At 38.3% G+C, this 16,308-nt stretch overlaps 1 long non-coding RNA gene across 1 annotated transcript in view; it reads right to left on the reverse strand.

Annotated features, from left to right (window-relative positions):
- LOC123385007 overlaps positions 1–16,308 on the reverse strand; it is a 39,307-nt gene that overhangs the window by 5,874 nt on the left and 17,125 nt on the right. The window lies entirely within an intron of this gene.

The raw sequence follows: 16,308 nt of genomic DNA on the forward strand, positions 1-16,308 counted from the left end.
GGATGTATAGAGCTGTCAAATCACTAAGTTTTACATGTGAAACTAATGTAACATTGTGTGTCAACTATACTTCAATTAAAAAAATAAAACTAGGAAAAAACTAATTTGGAAAGAATGATGGAGTTAGAAAATCACCATTTGGCAATCATTATAGCAATAATTTATTCAGGCAATAGTCATCAAAAAATGCTAAAAAAAATGTATGCTTTCACTGGGTGAAAGTTTCTTAAGTAACAGGGTATTTACATAGTCTCAGTGTAACTCCCTACAAAATATTTATCATTTAAAAAGGCAAAATAGGGGCGTCTGGGTGGCTCAGTCAGTTGAGTGTCCAACTCTTGATTTCCGCACAGGTCATGATCTCATGGTCGTGGGATTCAGCCCTTCGTCAGGCTCCACACAGAACATTGAGCCTACTTGGATTCTCTGTCTTCCTCTCTCTCAAAATAAGTAAGTACTTATGTTAAAAAATTAAAAATTAAATAAATATAAAAAGCAAAATAATAACTTCACAGTGAGAACCTTGTAGATACTGTCTTAACAGTGTTTTCTAAGTTAAAATCACCAGTAATGAGACAAATTGACTTTGTGCACCTCCTGATATGAAACACTGAGAACACAATTTGTCTTCTGTGGTGTTCAGAAATGCATAATTGATTCTAACCATGAAGAAACAGTCAACCCCAAATGGAAAACAATCTACAATATAAATGACCTGTAATCTGCAAAATGTCAATATCCCAAAGACAGAGAAAGATTTGAGGAACTCTTCCAGATCAAAAGAGACTAAAGAGACATGACAACTTGAATCTGGGTTAGATTTTGGATAAAAAGAAAAAAATGATTTTGCTAAAAGGAAAATATAAAGATTGTATTGTATCCTTAAGAATTCCCTGGTTTTATGGCAATCCTGCTCAGTATGAGAGGAACCGCAAGTTCAGACATTTGGTGTATGTATTTGCCTCAGAAGCCAATGGGACGAAGCTACCACCTGTGGGATTATGGACTGTTGAACCTCTAAGTCGGAATCCCACCCATGGCAGCACCACAGCTCTTCTGTTGGCCTCAAATAGTTGGTTCCCTGCCTTCCCCACTGGCAAGCCCCCACCTGTGCACCAAGTGTTTTGGTGTGCCCCACCACACATTGGGATCAGGTTCTGTACAGAGAGCCCCTCGTCCTGGGAAATAGGGCATGGCTAGAAAGGGAAAAATAAAAAAGGAATTCCCTCGTTTTCCTTTCTTGATAAAAGCCCTCAAGAAAGTAGGGATAAAAGGAACATACCTCAAGATCATGAAGCCCGTATATGAAAGACCCACAGCTAATATTATCTTCAATGAAGAAAAACTGAGAGCTTTCCCCCCAAAGACAGAAACACAACAGGGATGTCCACTCTCACCACTATTGTTCAACATAGTGTTGGAAGTCCTAGCCTCAGCAATCAGACAACAAAAAGAAAACAAGGCATCCAAGTCAGCAAGGAAGAAATCAAACTTTCCCTCTTTGCAGACGAAATGATACTCCACATGGAAAACCCAAAAGTCTCCACCCCAAAAAATGCTAGAACTGATACATTAATTCAGCAAAGTAGCAGGATACAAAATCAATGTACTCAAATTGGTTGCATTTCATTGGGATTCTCTTTTCATCCTACTTAAGCACTAACAGTAGATATAAAGTGGGTCTCCCCCTAAATGGGATGGCCAGGAACGGGGTGTCAGAGCCCCAGCAAGATGACAACAACATCTCTGCACAGTGACGGTCCCACCTGGGGTGTCATGACCAGAGCTGGGCGAGAAGGACATACCCATAGAGGGACAAGCTGGCAAGGAGAGTCAACCCTAGAGTATGTTGAGGAGGATGCCTGTACAGGACAGCAGCTTAGCATGACAAGTCAGAGTCTAATGGAGGTGAGGTAGGCATCACTCCAGAGAGGCAGCCCGACATGGGTAGTCAGAGCCTGAATGCTGGAGGAGATCCATAGGGAAAGGGGGGAAGTGTGTGGTGTCTGAGCCTGAGTTGGGTGAGGAAGTCATACAAGTGAAGGGGAAGACTGATATGGGGTGTTGGAGCCCATGTATGATAAGAAGAAAATGTGTACACAGGAGGGCAGCAGCAACAATGGGATTGGTCGGGGCGCCTGGGTTGCTCAGTCGGTTAAGCGTCTGACTTCAGCTCAGGTCATGATCTCATAGTTTGTGGTTTTGAGCCCTGCATGGGGCTCTTTGCTGATACTCAGAGCCTGTAGCCTGCTTTGGATTCTGTGTGTCCCTCTCTCTCTGCCCCTCCTCTGCTCATGCTCTGTCTCTCTCTGTGTCTCTCTGTCTCTCTGTCAAAAATAAATAAAACATTTGTAATAATAATATAATAATAATAAAACAATGAAGATTGGTTGTGTACGCAGGATCCAACAAATAAATATGTTAAAGATAATTGAAGCCAGTTTTCTCTCTGTCATAGAAGGCAGTTTCAAATATGGAAAGGTGGAAAACTAAAAGAAATGCCGTGGTGTTGAATGAAATTGAAGGAAATGTTGTGAGCTATGGTTTTCAATATATATTGATGGATATAGACATAAATATACATTTAAATGTAAGTATATTTATGCATGTAAATATACACATTCCCCAGCTCTATCCACTGAGTGAGGCTGAGACCTGCATCATCCCAATAGCAAGGATCATACTGGTGCCAGATCCTGGCTTCTAAATATCAGCCTGCTAAAGAGGAACCAAAATAATAAGAATTATAGATTATAGCCCATTAAATAAGTAGGAGATAATGAATCATACTTCTAAAAAATGATAAATGAATAAATTGAGTTTGTTAATAGAATATTTACATGGTTTCAAATATTTCACCAAATTAATATTTCAATAATAATAAAGGAGGAAAAGTAACTTCAGAGTTGACAAGCCCAGTAGATGCCTTCTTAATCAGGTAATCATATCAAATATCACCAGCAAAGGAACAAATCAAAATAGTGTTCCACCTGAGAGGATGCAATGAGAATGTATGTCTCTTCTAAAGATGCGTAACCTGCATCTGATCATGGAGAAACATCAAACCAAAACTGAGGAATATTATATAGAAAACTGCCTTGATATGATCAAAAATTAAAGTTATAAAAATAAAGGAAAGACTAAAGAACTGTTTTAAACAAAAGGAGACTAAAGATACATGACAGTTAACATCTCGCGGTTCTGAAATGGATCCTTTTGCTCTAAAGGACATTATTTGCACATCTGGTGAAATTTGAATGGGTTTGCTGATTGGATGGTAGTAATGTATCAATGGTAACTTTCTGATCTTTATGGTAGTGTGTGGTTATGTAAGAGAATGTCCTCATTGTAGGAAATGGACTCTGAAGTATTGGGAGGTGATGGGACATCAGGTAGGCAATTTTCTCTGGAATGGTTAAAGAAAAATAACGTTTGCATCATAATTACGGCTTTTCTCTGGGATTGTTTCAAGAAAGGCAGCCTCATCATATGCAAAGTTTTATAAAATATTTTAGGTATGCTACTTAAATTTTCTAATGCATAGTACAATAAACTCTGCCTATAATTAAAAACAAAGTAAGTATTGTGAAAATTGACTTACTTTCAGGTGATAGTTTGGCTCTGATTCAAATGCTTTAATTTTTGCATGTACATATTTTAATTCTGCTAGAAAGTGTTTTTTACTATTAATATTAGCAATGAACATACTTGTGTGTTTTTTCTGTGTATATGTGCACGGAGTAACCAAAACAAGCACAATGGGATCACACAAATGCACATTTCAGATAAAATATATCTCTGTGCTTGTGGTGCCTGGGTGGCTCAGTTGGTTAAGCTTAGTTTCAGCTCAGGTCATGATCTCACGGTCTGTGAGATCGAGCTCCATGTCAGGCTCTGCACTGACAGTGCGGAGCCTGCTTGGGTTTCTCTCTCTCCCTCTCTCTGCCCCTCCCCTGCACACTCTCTTTCTCTCTCTCTAGGTAAATAAATAAATAAATAAATAAATAAGCATTAAAAAAGCCATATCCCTGTGCTTATCTACACTATCCATGTGTTCATTAGATAATGGATGTGGTAAATTCTATCTCCAATAATAGTTTTTACTCAAGAAATACAATAGAATTAGCATGTTATATTGTGACCTACCATACCCTAAGCACTATTCTACATTATCGGGATACAACAGACAACATAGACTTTGTATTCTTGAAGATTATGACAAGAATCAGATAAATAAATGTCAGGGGCACATAACTGCTTTCATGGAAAACACAGAACTGTGTGTTACTGGCTTATAGGCAGACATATCAATTAATTGAATAGAATTGAGAGTCCAAAATAAATCCATATATTTGTTTTCCAAAAAATGGAAGCCACACAAATATCCATTAACTGATGAATGAATTTTTTAAATGTGTTATAACCATGTGACAGAATATCACTCAGTCATAAAAAAGGAATGGCAGGGGCACCTAGGTGGTTCAGTCAGTTGAATGCTTGACTCTTGATTTCCCCTGGGGTTGTGATCTCACGATTCATGGGATCAAGCTCCACATGGGACTCTCTCCTCTCTCTCTCAAAATAAATAAATATAAATGGATACTAGTGATGGCTGTTCAACCTTGTAAATATACCAAAAACCACTCAACTGTATAATTGAAATTATGAATTTTATGATATATGAATTATATCTCAGTTTTTTTTAAGTTAATTTGAAACAAAAAAGGAAAAGAGAAGAAAGATGTAAAGACTGATACATGGAGGTACTTCTGAAAAGACTTTAAAGTTATCATTCTAATTGCTCTTGGTTTTTAGGGTTTCTTTTTAAAAACCAGCAGATAGCCTTGTTTTTCTTCCTTTGAAAGTGATTTCCCTCCCTCAGAATACTTTTAAAATTTCCTTCTTTGCCTTTGATATTCAATAGCTTTGCTGTGATGTGCCTAGACATGATTTTCTTTGTATTTATCCTGCCTGTAGTCTATTGCTTACTGGTTCTGTGGCTTGATATCTCTTGTTAGATTTTGAAAATTCTTAGTATCTCTCATTACACATACGTTAAAAGTAAACTTCAATTACACATATATTCAATTTATCTTCCATGTCTAGTGTGACTCTTAGGTTCTTTTTTACATTTTCTGCCCTTTTTCTTCTCCAAGTTTCTGAATATTTTAGACAACAAGCCAACCCTTGTGTTAGGAGACCAAAATGTTATTTGGTGGTCTTTTCTGCTGATCTTAAGTTACACAAGAAAATAATTCTCTTATCTCCTGCCAAGAAGTTGTATATATTTGACTGCCTCAATCCCCAGAAAAGAGTCTTTCACTTTATTCTCATCAGCTCCTGGAGTCACTACTTCCTGTGGTCCAGATTTCATGTTTTCATTCCCATTTTATTTAATATTCTGAGTTAGAATATGTATTTTATTTTTTACTGTTTCTTTGTTGAAGCTTTGAGTAAAAGAGAAAATAAATGTATTTGGTCATAGTCCCATGTTTAACAGGAAGTCATGTATATAATACTATTCATTGCTGCCAGTATGCCATTGAACAGCATTCTCAGAAATTTCTTTTGTTTTTAATATTTATTTTTAAGAGACAGAGAGAGAAATCATGGAAGCATGAGAGCAGGAGAGGGGCAGAGAAAGAAGGGGGACAGAGGATCTGAAGCGGGTTCTGCCAGAGAGTCCGATGTGGGGCTTGAACTCATGAACCATGAGATCATGACCAGAGCCCAACTCAGACACTTAACTGACTAAGCCACCCAGGCGTCCCCAGAACTTTCTTTTTTTTTTATGTTTATTTGTTTATTTATTTTGAGAGAGAGAGAGAGAGAGAGAGAGAATATGAACAAGGTGGGGGCAGAAAAACAGAGAGAGAGAGAGAGAGAGAGAGAGAGAGAGAGAATCCCAAGCAGGCTCCATGCTCGGTGCAGAGCCTGATGTGGGGCTCATACCCACAAACCGTGAGATCATGATCTGGGATGAAATCAAGAGTCAGACACCTGGGGAGCCTGGGTGACTCAGTCGGTTAAGCGTCCAACTTTGGCTTAGGTCATGATCTTGCCGTTCATGGGTTCCAGCCCTGTGTCGGGCTCTGTGGTGATAGCTCAGAGCCTGGAGCCGGATTTGAATTCTGTGTCTCCTTCTCTCTCTGCCCCTCCCCTGCTCATGTTCTGTCTTTCTTTCTCTCTCTCTCAAAAATAAAAACAAACATTAGAAAAAAAAGAGAGAGAGACAGTTAACCAACTGAGATATCAAGGTGCCCCTTCCCCAGAACTTTGTGATGGTACATGATGGTGGTGTCCTTTTTTTAAAGGTCTTTAAATATGATTTCCCTTCTGAGAAGAAAGCCTACATAAATAATCTAAAATTAAAAAGTAAAACTATGTTCTATGCACAAAGATATTCACAGTAGTGTATTTTATGAAAGTTAAAACTTACATCAACCTAAATATCTAATGATTTGGGACTAGATAAATAATTTACAGACCCTACATTTAACAGAAAATTGTATGGCTTTTTAAAATTTTTTGTAAATTTATGTATTAGAGAAATGGTATTATTAGAGAAAAGGGCAGGATAAAAAAATAATTGTATACATACAGAAACTCAAAACAGAAGCAGAAAAAAGTGTAGAGGAAACATACTGAAATATTGAAAATACCTATCTTTACACCGTTGAACAATGGCAAATAGGTTTTTTTTTTTCTCTATACATTTCTGTATTTTCCAGTATCCTTAATGAATCTGTTCCCTTGGAGGGGAAAAGCTATTCTAAAAAGAAGAAACATTTCTTTAATTTACACAATATGCTATTTATAACGTGCTATTTATAATAATATGCTATTTATAATAATATGACAGACACACCATTTGTCCAAACTTTCCTATTTCTTTTTAATTCATTGCAAGTTCTAGATTTCAGTTCAGTTATAAAGGCGGGGATTTTTCAACATGCATTTCTAAAAAATAATATCTGAGAAAACATGCTGAACTCACAAGCCTAGCAAACTCCTAGGATCATCTTCTCTACGTTTCATAGAAAACACAGGTTTCACATATGTAAGTCAGCCAGAATTAATTGACTCAAATTCTGTGCTAATATAACTCTACAATGCAATGCCTCAGATAAATATCAACCAAGCACCACAAAGTTTAATTTGAAATATGTGTTCCACGTTACAGTCTGCTTTCCCTCAATACTGTTTAACAAATTAAAATGTCAAGTGGCATCATCTGCTAACCCTTTGAGGCAGCAAGAGATACTGAAGAGTTGCTTAAATTTATTTCTGCTGACATATTCTTCAATGTATTACAAGACTGTTCTAAGATTGATTACACGTACAAGTTGAACTAAAAGTGTTTTTTTTTTTAAAGTGGGTTTGGAGATATGTAAAATCAGCACCATTCTGGCTTTCTGTCTTGAGTGCCTGTGATAAATTTAAAAGAAGCGAAATCTTTGAGTGATTAGAGACAGACAGAAATCCATAAATTGTGGAAAATGTGACATATACGTTAACACCAAAGCCACGTTCAGATTCTGAACTTTCTCATTTGAACTGTGGGTGGAAGTAACATGTCATCTATCAGGCTAGCAGGATCCAAATGATGGAGATTCAATTACCCATGTAACATTTATATACAAGCCAATAGCCTTTTATACTCTGCTTATGTTTGTGGCAATCCTTGTAGCAAAGAGAGACTCCAGGAAAGAAGCAAGGGGAAGTACAATTCTTTTACATCTTTCATTTGGGCTCAAATTACACAGAATGGTTTGTCCCACCTTCCAGGTAAATGGTAGGAAAGACAACTAACTACATTTCACCAAACCAGTTTGGAAATGAAGGACCAGCATCTGTTTGTTTTATAAATTTATCAGCTTCTTTTCTGATAGCTTAGCCAAGTTTCTTCCAAGGCCCTCTACAGCTGCCCTTTGGCACTGCTTGGTGGTACACTCACTCAACGTGAAACAAGCTTACTGATTACTATTGCTTCCTTTCTTAGGAAGCAAATGGTCCTTCTCTATTGTGCTTTCTAGTTACTCTATTTGCATAGCTTTATGTCTCTCAAAGGAACACACAGCACGTAGCATATAAATCAGGAATTTTATAGTATCCATTCATGGACCTTGATTTATGGCAGGACTCCATTTCAGCCCCATTCTGGGCATGAATGAAAGCAGTGCAAGAGGTGAGATCTACAGAAGCTCACAGAGAAGTCTCAAAGGAGAGGTCAGACATGCTACCAAGGTCAGAATGCCTTTGTGAGAATGCCACTTCATCCAGCTGTGAGTACAGCTGCTGTGTGAGAATGGCCAGTGCGACAGTGTGATGCTACTTAATCAAGTGTCTTGATAATTCAAAAAATGTCAATGTGCAACCTGGGATTGCATAAGCTATCTACTTTGCTTTAGTCCAATCTCATAACTATCAAAATGAAGAATGTAACTGAATAATGCAATTCGGTTCTCTTTCCTTGTCTTATGATTAAACCATATTTCTTCTCAAACACTTGGTGCATTTAGGCAAGTTTTTTCAATAACAGTCTTTATGGGGACACTTGGCTGGCTCAGTTGGAAGAGCATGCGACTCTTGATCTTGGGGTTATGAGTTCAAGCCCCACGTTGGGTGTAGAGATTATTAAAAAAATAAACAAAAAAATAATAGTCTTAACAATGAGAATATAAGGATTCCTAAATAATTTTATATTTATTACTGTTTTCTCCATGTATTCTGATATTTTTTACATAGATGAACAGCATAGGGGCGCCTGGGTGGCTCAATCAGTTAAGCATCTGACTTCGGCTCAGGTCCTGATCTCACCGTCTGTGAATTCTAGTCCTGCATCGAGCTCTGTGCTGACAGCTTGGATTCTGGAGCCTTCTTCTGATTCTGTGTCTCCCTCTCTCCCTGCCCCTCCCCTACTCGTGCTCTGTCTCTCTCTTTCTCAAAAATAAATAAACATTAAAAAAAAGAGAAAAAAAGATGAACAGCATAGGCTTCCAATTCTGTATGTCATTTCATCATATTGAAAGTATTATCTATAATACTTGTTTTATAATTTATGAAAGCTGAATCGGACATGACCATAAAACACTTTTAGAGGGCTCACTGAAAAGTCTGATATTAGTGAACCTGCTCTTCTAACACTTCCTTAAAATAAACAAAAATAGAGGTCGCCAACAGAACCAGGCATGCTTCTCACAGTTTTGAATATGGAAGAAAAATATTTACCATAATCAGACTCTATCTTCTTTTTCACTTAGGAAAAAAAAGCAAACGTTTGATGAATTTGTGAGACTGTTGAATCTCTCTGTTGTGATATTCAAATATTGAACTGCAATCAGCAGCTTAACGGGGGATATTCCTGACTTAACTGAGGAGCTGGATTATCTATCTCAGCTCAGGAAATAAAGGAACAGCTTCTAATAAACAGGGATTTCATAGGATGCTAGCAGAGAGCTCTTAGCCATGGAATTAGTAAAAATAAAAAAAAATTTGTGTTCACAATATCTAGAGATTGACTCAAACATAAAAATCCTACCCACACTGTGCAAGACTATACCTGTGATGATTTAGGAGGTTCGAAGAAGCAGAATGTTAATTCCAAAAGGCAAAGGGCCCTTTGGAGTGTATGAGTTTGCTAGGGCTGCCTAGCAAGCCCTACAAAATAACATGGACTAGGGGGCTTAAACAACAAGAGTTTTTTTTTTCACAGTTCTGGAAGTTAGAAGTCCAAGATTCAGATGTTGTCAGGTTTGGTTTCTTCTGAGGCCACTCCCCTTGGCTTGCAGGTGGCCACCTTCTTGTTGTGTCTTCACATAGTCATCCCTTGGTCTGTGCTGTCTGTGTCCTAATCTCTTATAAGGACACCAGTCTTGTTGGATTAGGGCCCATCCACATAATCTCATTTTACCTTAATTATCTCTTTAAAGACCCTATCTCCACATACAATCATATTCTGAGGTATTGGGGATTAGGACCTCAATACATAAATTTGGGGGGGGGGGGGAGGCGGCTGCAGCTCAGCCCATAATATTGAGAAATATGATCTCAGATCGATCAGACTCTAGATTCAGGAAATGTGGAAGCAGTTCACACTATTTCCAATGATCATCTTGATTATGCACATAATAATTCTAGGAAGTCTGGAGAAAGAGGTTTCAGCACATATAAATATTTGCATATATAGCCACACATGCAGAAGAGAAGAGTCCATTACTGCTGGAAGGTATTAATCTTTGGTAAAGATCACTAAAGAGTTTTCCTTTTCTTCCCAGAGCCTTTGTCAAAACTGTTAGGTCACTTAACAGTGTCGGTGTCTGAAACATTTATGTGGTTACAACATCTCAACCACACATTTATCAACAAATTTGCCAATCTTATTCAAGAAACTGGTGCTTACATGGTTTATGTGTCAGAATAGGCTAACTGCTATAACAACCCCAAATCTAAACCCACTGAAGTTTATTTCTCCCACATGCAAAGTCAAGTAGATGTTCCTGACTGGGCAGCTTTCCCAGGCAATTCTCCAAGTGAGAACCAGGCACCTCCCATCTTATGACACTACCATCCGAATTCCAGGGTTTCCACGGAAGGGGAATAGAGCATGAGGAAGGCACATCAGATACTACTTTCCTTGAGCTGAATGTGAAGCACATCACTGGTGTTCACGTTGGCTAGAACCAGTCATATGTTCTTACTTAGATTCAAAGGGACTAGAAAAACATAGCCCTTGGCTGGGCAACCACTTCCCATTACAACTCTCCACCAGGAACACAGAATTTGGATCGTTAGTAGTCAGCTAGCCCCTCTGCTGCGCATGGCAGATCCAGTGTAGGTTTCTTTAAAAAATTCAGTCGAGTTGGAAATGTAGCCAGTAAAAGCCAGACTGCCTGGATAGAATTCTGGCTCTGCTGCTTACTGGCTGTGTGACTTCGGAAACATTGCTCACCTCTAACCACATTAGCTTGCTTTTTTATCTGTAAAATGGGAATTTTATTCAGAGGTTTGAATAGACTAACTATAAAGTACTTGGAACAATGTCTAGTTCACAGTTAGCACTCCATAAGTGTTAGATATTATTATCATTATATTATTATTATTTTCACAGAGTCTGTCCATAAAACTGTCCTTGTACAGTGGGCTATGAAAGTTTCAGGAACTCACAGTGCTGGCTGTAGCAGAGAGGATACAGGTGTGAGCACTCCATTCAACAGAAGTGGCTGTAACTGAATGAATGGACTCTTTTGCAAAGGCTGAGGGTATAACACAGAGAGTAAGTCAGCAGTTTATTATAGGGGTAGAATTCAAAAAATGAAAAGAACAAAACCAAACAAACACCCAGAGAAAAAGCAATCATCAGAAGCCGCGAGACAATAAAACCCAACAGTCGTCAGAAACTATGAATGGCAAAAGCTAAGAAAGACAATGGACAGAATGGAATAGCAGGAATAGCAGCTACAAAGAGTGGCTGAGTCACCAGAATGGTATAGGACTGCAACAGGGATCCATGGCGGCATGAGAACACAATGGCATAAACTACTAGTATCCCGAATGACCTTCCAGATTCATTCCAGTGGGGGAAGAGGGTCTGACTGCAGAAGTTATTTGTCTGCCTTACTTTAAAGCCCTATCACTTAAGCTTCCCTAGCTTGTCATTTTATTTTGTGATTTAAAGAGCCATCATCATAGCCACTATGATTAATCTGAAACTTAGAAGTGATCTTGGTACATTTTTTTCTGATAACGCGAGTATAGCGCCTTGTGAATCTCTGTCCACAGATACAGATGTACAAAAATGTTCTGTATCAAGGTACTTCCTGATGCTGAGTCCTACCATCATCTTTCCATCAGGTGTGTGGAAATTTAACATTGTCCATTCTTGGAGCTGACCCCAACCTACCCGGGGTTGTTCATGGTTCTGGAATCTTATGCAGCGCCGAGACATCACTCAGATGGAAGAAACGCCCAGTGGTGGTTGGTCATCTCGTCACAGCCCTGACTTTGCTCTGTCTGCATTATCCCTTCAGGTCCAGCAGCTCTCAGCTGCTTCTGTACCAGGTCTGCAGGATGGATATTTTTACCAAGAATTCGAAGCTTGGGCTCTCATGTACCTTGCAGCCATCACTTTCTGAGGTCCATCTTGCTGCCTCCCTAACAATACTACCCGAGAGCATGATCTAGGCTCCTTCATCCAAGTCCTCTGGCCCCCATTGGCATGTAGAGTCTTTTTTTTTTTTCTAAACTGAGGGAAGTTCTAACTTCAGCTTTCTCCTGGTAATTTTGTCTCCACCTGCAATTTCTCTTTTCTACTGAGGCTTAGCCTTTTGAAATAAAAGCCAGAAAGTTTTCCAGACAACTTCAATATCCATCCCTAGGACACACTTCATCTTGCTGAAGAAAGCACTAACCGGCCCACCTACTTAGAGGAAGGGAAAGGGAAAAATAAAGAGATAAAAGTTAAATGTCTCAAAATATTTTAGTTCTTTTTTTCTTTTTTCTTTTATATATTTATAAATATACATATTTATAAATATATAAATATATATATTTATATAAAATACATATATTTATATTTATATATATATTTATATAAATATATATATATATATGCCTTAGATACCTGGAAGGTTGGGCTTCAAATTTTATACTGAATATACATAGCAATTATAGATCCTTGAAGTGAGAATATTTACCAATTTATTTTGCTTAAGTTCTGATTTTTAGATTGTCATTCTATTACTAACTCTATGAGGTATATCATGTAAGCAAGTACACTTCCCCACTTATTCAAATCACTGTTGATTTTTTTTTAACCGACAAAATTCATTGCAGTAGTGTAGGAGGTAGCTAGGGCCTGCTAGGTTACAGGAATAGAGACATACTTGAGTTACCAGGTCAAGGAGACAGAATATGGCTCGGGAACTGCAAGGTCCATCATGATGTTCAGCAGTTCTTGTGGCTCAGTAATCTTCCAATGACCTTCATTCGATGCTCAACCATAACAGAGACTCCGTTACTCTGTGTCTGATTGTCCTGCTTCACATGCCACCAATAAACTGACCATCTCCTTTCAACATAATGGCATCTGCTTACTTCAGCTTTTTATTTGTGGCTTCTGCTTATAGACTTCTATTAATTACCTTTTCTCAATCTTTGTTTTTCAGTTTTTGTGTTTACTAGCACTTTCTCAAGGAAAGGTGATATTCATCAGCCTAACTACAATTATTCCCAATTGAGTTTCTATGAAATATCAACTCATATGTTATTAACTAAATGCGCTATTGGCTTTCCCTGGATCAGATAACTGCCTTTGTTCGTATCAGTTGTGGCTCAGATGACAGGGTGATTTTATACAAGAAGAGAATTCTATGTAGAAGTAAAACTCTAGAAGAGTATTATAGACAAGAACCTCTTAGAAGGGGCTGTTGGCAGACATATCCTGAGGCTGAGCTTGTTCAGTGTTACTGTCAAAGGTAGAGTAAATAGAGGAAATATTGCTTTCAGAATATAAACATATCCTTTCCCTTGGGGGATGAAACCTCATCCTGATCCATGTTAAACATGGTTTAGTTCCATGACCTTTATGAGGCAATGACCAGAGTCCAAATTGGTTCATTTCCCAAAGTTTGGGTTATTTAGTCTTAAATAAGACCTTATATAACAAGGTAGCCTGTGACTATAAAATGAGATTACACATTCTATTTGTCTCAAAATTATTATGACACAGTTCCCTTCAAATATCCTCAATAGTCTGATGATGACTTCCAATCTCTAGATTATTTTATATATCCATTTGTCCAGCTTCCACCAGCTTGTAGATGCAAATAAGGTCATTTTAAGAGGAATGACCCACTAGTCATCGGCTTATGTCATCACCTGCATAATGCAGGACTTCAGTCCTTTTTTGAAATCTCACTTCCTTGAGGTGTTTTAGGCATCTTCAGTGGGTGTCTCCCATATGCTCACAAACTCACCCTGATTCAGCAACCACCCACCAGGTATCACATTTGCTCACAAGAACCAGGAACTCTTCCCCCAGCACTGTTTCCCTACCAGGCTCTGCGCATGGCAATTTCTGCTGGGTTCCACTGATGTTCAGGGAGGCTTCCGGATCACTTGATGGGCACTGCAGGCACCAACTTACCTGCAGACGCTGCTGCTGTTCCATGAGGCATCCCAACTTCTGTTCTACTCCACCTAGGCATGGCAATTCCTACTGGTCTTAGCCACGATTCTGCCTGCCAGTGTCTCTCACCAAACACTGCCACAAAGGCACTAAAGGAAGATGCTTCTCCCCTATCAATTCTGATAAGAGGAATCCAAACCAGCAGTTTCAATGTTTTATGGCACGTTCAGTTTTTACGTAGAGCCCTGTCCCTTGCTAGGTCCCAGACATCTTGCTTGAAAATGAGAATGAGCTAAATAATAGCCACCAGGCAGCCCACAGAGCCCTATTCTCTTCCTAATAAGGCTCTGTTACAAACTCATGTTCATTGTTTCTTACTTGGTCTTTCTTCAAGGTGATTTCTCCCATGAGGCAACTTTGTCTTCATACAAACAGTTCCTAGGGACCCTACCCTACCAGTTTGGCAGACATCCCTGCTCATGCCTGCAGTTTATCCTAATTTCAAATTAAGACTCCATGCTATACTTCAATACTATTTGGTATATTGTTCTTTCCCAGTTTTATCTTTCAGATTAAAAGGAGATCTTCAAGTAATGCACACAAATACATATGCTCTCTGCACCACTAAAACAGAAACAAGGCATTCCTGTAGATAGGGAAGTGATAACATAGTGACAGAAAATACTGTAGAGATGAGAAAAACAAAACCCACTTTATGTCAGAGCCAAATGCTTAGTCTAATATATGTAATTAGTTATAGACTTGCCAGGTTTCAGCAGCTTTGCAGAAATTATTGCACAAGTAATAAATCATTGCACTCCAGAATCTTAGAATAATTTAGAAAGCTGTCAGTAATTCATAGAACTGAAGAACAAATAGACTGAATCTATTATGATATCTCATAGAGAGTGACTAAATTAGGTTTGCTGAAAGCAAAATTTTTATCCAAATTAAACAGAATTAAATAGACAAAATAAAATGAAGTTTTGAGTTAGTTTTGAAGAAATGTCAAAAGCGTTTGTTAGGGATTCAAGAACAATTTGCCATGAACTAGATTAAAGTTCATTGCAAATCTGATTATAGTAAATCACTAACGTAATTGATTAACCTGTTTTACTTCCTACTGAGTTTACATATTTCTTCAGTTTCTGTAGCACTTGCTAGCTATTTGGTTTTTGTGTTTTATTGTTTGTACCATTCCTGGAAGAGCATTTTTTTTTCATAGTATGCATTCCAAATAGTATGATAAATGAGGGAAGAAATGAATGGTTGGAGTGTGTGAAAGAAGGAGTGTTTCCCTTCGGTACTTTGGCCTGCGGTCTTGCAGCAGGATGGCGCAATGGCTGCGGGAGAGCCATGTACTAGAGCCAGACATTGTGAAGCTGCCCTTGTTAGTGGTGCGAACCTGTACACTGCACTTCACATTTCCATGCCTCAGTTTCCTCATCTGAAAATGAGGATAATAATAGCACCAATCTCATAGGGTTGTGGGAAGGATTAGATGAGATTTCACATGTTAAGTCCTTAGAACATTGCCTGACACGTGGTAAAGCATAAGTAATTTCTACTATTATTCCTTTAATTTATGTATGAATACTCTTCAGGTTAAGTAAAAAAAAATGTTAAAAAAATTTTGAACTTTCAAAATTATCTGACATTAATTTGTTTCACATAAACTGAAGACTAAACTTTCTCAGGATAGAAAATGTTATGTGTGCCGAAGAGAAAAAATATCTAGGAGGAGTGATGATGAATTAGAAAATTCTGAGGCTAGAGCCACCTGGGTGGCTCAGTGGGTTAAGCATCTGACTTCGGCTCATGTCATGATCTCACAGCTCATGAGTTCAGGCCCCACACATCAGGCTCACTGCTGTCAGCACAGAGCCTGCTTTGGATCCTCCTCTCCCTCTCTCTCTGCCCCTTCCCCACTAGTGCGTGCTCTATGTCTCTCTCAAAAATAAATAAACATTAAAAAGAAAGAAAGAAAGAAAGAAAGAAAGAAAGAAAGAAAGAAAGAAAGAAAGAAAGAAAGAAAGAAAGAAAAATTCTGAGGCTTGAGGGATATCCTGGTGGCAGGAGATAGTACCGGTGGGCAAGGCAAAAAACAGTGGTAAGAGATCCCAAATTACCAAGGGACGAAGGAAAACCAAAGCCAAATATTACCAAAAGACACACCAGAG

Source organism: Felis catus, chromosome B1, assembly GCF_018350175.1.
Source record: "Felis catus isolate Fca126 chromosome B1, F.catus_Fca126_mat1.0, whole genome shotgun sequence".
NCBI lineage: Eukaryota > Metazoa > Chordata > Mammalia > Carnivora > Felidae > Felis > Felis catus.